Here is a 5,309-nt window from a genome sequence, read left to right on the forward strand (position 1 = left end):
TGGATAACATTCTTTATTTAGAAGTATACTCACAATATCAGTTCTTTCAAAAATCAGAACAGAAAAAGGATATGTAAGTTATTGTCTATGTGAGAAGCACAATGAAAATCGTTCTTTATCTGTGTACCACAGAAAGGAAAATGCATAAGCAGATATTCCCAAATGTGAATCCTAGGGTCAGGTAAATTAAATAAAACCACAGAAATTGTGATTGCATTAATATACAAAGTGTGACATAATTTCTGTCAAGATAAGAATGATTTTCATTGTGCTTCTCACATAGACAATAATTTACATATCCTTTTTCTGTTGTGTGTTTTTTTTTTTTTTAAGAACTTGATATTGTGAATATACTTCAATAAGGGAGACTTGAGTTCAATAGCTGGGTTGGGAAGATCCCCTGGAGAAGGGAAAGGCTAACCACTTCAGTATTCTGGTCTGGAGAACTCCATGGACTGTATAGTCCATGGGGTTGAAAAGAGTCAGACACAACTGAGTGACTTTCACTTTCATATACTAATAGTACATTTTATACCATGTAATCACCAGTCTCATTGTCACTTTTGTCTTTTCTATTTCCAAAGTTATGTTACTGAAATTATACACTTTCTCAATTTTAAAATTTCACTTTAGAAAATGATATAATTAAGATGTGTAAATCTGAACTCAGTAGTATAAAGGAGAAATGAGCATAATAGAGAGTTTTCAGAAAGTTTAAAATGTCTGATACGCCATCAAAATAAACAACGGGTTTGATTGTGTTAATAGCATTGACTAGCTGACAACTCTTGGGAGTTTTATTATTTGGAATAGATTAATAGCTGTGAATCCTTGTAATTAATTCACTAAAGTTATGAGATTTATTTAATTTATAATACTGAAACTGTATTAAAACACTAGAAATTGTACTAAAATATTAGATTAACTTGGTCTGTCATGGGATTCTGATCATTGAATGCAGGAAATTTGAACTGTTTGAGTTGTTATTCACAGTTAATCATATGTTTACTTGATAATAAGGTATGTATATGAGGGAGAAGTGATATTTGTCATTGCCACAAGGAATTGAAAGTATCAAAGTCTTAGAGTCATTTATTATTTTTTCAAAATGAATATATTAAGCATTTATGGTACATAATCCCAAAGAAGGGCAATGCCAAAGAATGCTGAAGCTACTACATGACTGCACTCATTTCACATGCTAGCAAAGTCATGTTCAAAATCCTTCAAGCTAGACTTCAATAATGTTTGAATCTAGAACTTCCAGATGTACAGGCTGGGTTTAAATAAAAGGGGGGGGGCAGTCCTAAGAATAGACGGGGAGACCACTTTCTCCCCAAGAAATTCACCAAAAGCATATTTGAATGCTGAGCAAATTCCACAAAACAGCTTCTGAACGCTGGCAGAGACCATCAGGCACCCAGAAAGGCAGCCTATTATCTTCGAAAGGAGGTAGGACAAAATATAAAAGATAAAAAGTGAGACAAAAGAGTTAGGGATGGAGACCCATCCCAGGAAGGGAGACTTTAAAGAGAAGTTCCCAAACACCAGGAAACCCTCTCACCAGCGGGTCTATGGGGAGTTTTGGAATCTCAGATGGCAACATAGCCTGGAGGGAGAAATAAATAAATAAAACCCACAGATTGCATGCCTAACAACTCCCAGCAGAGGAGCAGCCCAGAAGTTCGCATCCGCCATCAGCAAGTGGGGGTCGAACAGGGAGGAGCATTCTGCTTTGCTTAGGGTAAGGACTGGACCTGAATGTCCTGAGGGCAATCTGAGGGAGCTAACGTGAGATAGCACAGCAGAGCAGAGCTAGCCGGCTGCGGACCGGGCCATCCCCTGACGGAGGCAGGGAAGCAGAAGGCAAAAGCCAGAGCCGGAAAGAGGCAAATTCGGCCCCAGAGAAGGCATTCCCTACCAAACTGTGAGCAAGCTTCTGATTGCTAACCAAGACTTCCTGGGATTCTGGACGGTTGACATCCGCTGGGAAGGTCGCAGTCAGAGATCAGCTCCCCAGAAGAGACACAGGCGCCCGCTGCCACCCAGGAGACCGAGCGGCTGGGGCGGCGGAGGTGATAAGATGCACCCGCCACCTCGGGAGAGCGCGCTCCCCAAGCACCTGGTCGCCTGAGCTGCTCGGACCTGGGAAGGGCACAAAACGCAGGCCCAACCAAGTCTGCGCCTTTGGGGAGTACCCGAGAACCTGAACCTGAGCGGCTTAGACCTGGGAAGGGCACGCAACCTAGGGCCCGCTTTAGACAGTCCACATGCAGAGCAACCTGGAGCCTGAGCAGTGTAGACGGGGAAAGCACACACGCCGGGAGCGGGGGCAAACCCAGTGTGACCGAGACTGCGAGCCTCCCCACACACGCCAGTGATGTTGTCTGCAGTGTTCTTCCCTCCCTACACCACGACTGAACAGGTGAGCCTAAATAAGTGACCACCTTTGCCCCCTTGTGTCAGGGTGGAAATTAGACACTGAAGAGACCTGCAAACAGAAGAAACCAAAATAAACAGAGGGAACTGCTTTGGAAGTGACAGATGAAACAGATTGAAACCCTGTAGTTAGCACCAACTACAGTGGAAGGGGCCTACAGATCTTGAAAAGTATAAGCTGGAACAAGGAACTATCTGAAACTGAACTGACCCCACACTTCCTGCAACAGCTCCAGAGTAATTCCTAGATATATTTTTACTATTATCATTTTTAATTATTTTTTAAAAAATTTTTAAGTCCTGTATTAACTCCTTTAATTTTCATTTTTATAACCTACTATTACCTTGCAAAAAAAAAGACCCTATTTTTAAAACAAACTTCATATATATATTTTATAATTTTCATGATTTTGTTTTGTTTTTCTTTAATACTGTATTTTTGATATCTAACCTCTACTCTAGATTTTTAATCTTTGCTTTTTGGTATTTGTTATCAATTTTGTACCTTTAAGAATCCAATCTCCAGTACCCATTTTTACTTGGGAGTGTAATTACTGGCTTGATTGCTCTCCCCCTCTTTGCCTCTCCTTTTTCTCCCCCAGGTCGCCTCTATCTCCTCCCTCCCCCTTCTCTTCTTCACCCAACTCTGTGAATCTCTCTGTGTTCCAGGCTGAGGAGAACACTTAGGGAACTGATTACTGCCTAGATCTGTCTCTCTCCTTTTGATCCCCTCTTTTCTCCTCCTGCTCATCTCTATCTCCTTCCTCCCACTTCTCTATGTAACTCCGTGAACCTCTCTGGGTGTTCCAGACTGTGGAGAGCACATAGGAAATTGATTACTGGCTAGATTGCTGTCTTCCTTTTTGATTCCCCCTCTTCTCCTCCTGGTCACCTCTATCTCCCTCCTCCCTCTTCTCTTCTCCATGTAACTCTGTGAACCTCTCTGGGTGTCCCTCACTGTGGAGAATCTTTTCACCATTAACCTAGATGTTTTATCATTGGTGCTGTATGGATGAAAAAGCCTTGAGGCTACTGTAAGAATAAGACTGAAAACCAGAGGCAGGAGGCTTAAGCCCCAAACCTGAGAACACCAGAGAACTCCTGACTCCAGAGAACATTAATTGATAAGAGATCATCCAAAAGCCTCCATACCTACACTGAAACCAAGCACCACCCAAGGGCCAAAAAGTTCCAGAGCAAGACATACCACTCAAATTCTCCAGCAACACAGAAACATAGCCCTGAGCTTCAATATACAGGCTGCCCAAAGTCACACCAAACCCATAAACATCTCAAAACTCACTACTGGACACTTCACTGCACTCCAGAGAGAAGAAATCCAGCTCCACCCACCAGAACACCGACACAAGCTTCCCTAACCAGGAAACCTTGACAAGCCACCGGTCCAACCGCACCCACAGTGAGGAACCTCCACAATAGAGAGCCACAAATGGTGCTCGCTTTGGCAGCACATATACTAAAAAGTCAGAATGATACAGGGAAGATTAGCATGGCCCCTGTGCAAGAATGACATGCAAATTTGTGAAGTGTTCCATATTTTTTAAAAGCTTTTGCACAACAAAGGAAACTATAAGCAAGGTGAAAAGACAGCCTTCAGAATGGGAGAAAATAATAGCAAATGAAGAAACAGACAAAGGATTAATCTCAAAAATATACAAGCAACTCCTGCAGCTCAATTACAGGAAAATAAATGACCCAATCAAAAAAATGGGCCAAAGATCTAAACAGATATTTCTCCAAAGAAGACATACAGATGGCTAACAAACACATGAAAAGATGCTCAACATCACTCATTATCAGAGAAATGCAAATCAAAACCACAATGAGGTACCATTACATGCCAGTCAGAATGGCTGCTATCCAAAAGTCTACAAGCAATAAATGCTGGAGAGGGTGTGGAGAAAAGGGAACCTTCTTACAGTGTTGGTGGGAATGCAAACTAGTACAGCCACTATGGAGAACAGTGTGGAGATTCCTTAATAAACTGGAAATAGAAACACCATATGACCCAGCAATCCCACTCCTGGGCATACACACCGAGGAAACCAGAATTGAAAGAGGCAGGTGTACCCCAATGTTCATCGCCGCACTGTTTATAATAGCCAGGACATGGAAGCAACCTAGATGCCCATCAGCAGACGAATGGATAAGATATCAGTGCTACATATACACAATGGAATATTCCTCAGCCATTAAAAAGAACACATTTGAATCAGTTCTAATGAGGTGGATGAAACTGGAGCCTATTATACAGAGTGAAGTAAGTCAGAAAGAAAAACACCAATACAGTATACTAATGTGTATATATGGAATTTAGAAAGATGGCACAGATAACCCTATATGTGAGACAGCAAAAGAGACACAGATGTATAGAACAGTCTTTTCGGCTCTGTGGGAGAAGGCAAGGGTGAGATGATCTGAGAGAATAGCATTGAAACATGTATATTATCATATGTGAAACCGATCACCATTCCAGTTTCGATGCAAGAGACAGGGTGCTCGGGGCTGGTGCACTGGAATGACCTTGAGGGATGGGATGGGGAGGGAGGTAGGAGGGGGGTTCAGGATGGGGGACACATGTACACCCATGGCTGACTCATCTCAATGCATGGCAAAAACCACCACAATATTGTAAAGTAATTAACCTCCAATTAAAATAAATAAATTAAAAAAGGCAGAGGAACCAGAGGTCAAATTGCCAACATCTTTTGGATCGTAGAGAAAGCTAGAGAATTCCAGAAAAACATCTACTTTTGCTTTATTGATTACACTAAAGTCTTTGACTGTGTGGATCATAACAAACTGTGGAAAATTCTTCAAGAGAAAGAAATACCAGACCACCTTACCTG

At 41.9% G+C, this 5,309-nt stretch overlaps 1 non-coding gene across 1 annotated transcript; it reads left to right on the forward strand.

The window, feature by feature from the left end:
• Positions 1-3,892: 3,892 nt before the first annotated feature.
• On the forward strand, positions 3,893-4,001 carry LOC139030296 (U6 spliceosomal RNA). Its single transcript, XR_011482600.1, has one exon. It is a non-coding gene; the product is annotated as a U6 spliceosomal RNA (small nuclear RNA).
• The last annotated feature ends 1,308 nt before the right edge of the window (positions 4,002-5,309 follow it).

This window comes from Odocoileus virginianus, chromosome 21 (assembly GCF_023699985.2).
Source record: "Odocoileus virginianus isolate 20LAN1187 ecotype Illinois chromosome 21, Ovbor_1.2, whole genome shotgun sequence".
Taxonomy (NCBI): domain Eukaryota; kingdom Metazoa; phylum Chordata; class Mammalia; order Artiodactyla; family Cervidae; genus Odocoileus; species Odocoileus virginianus.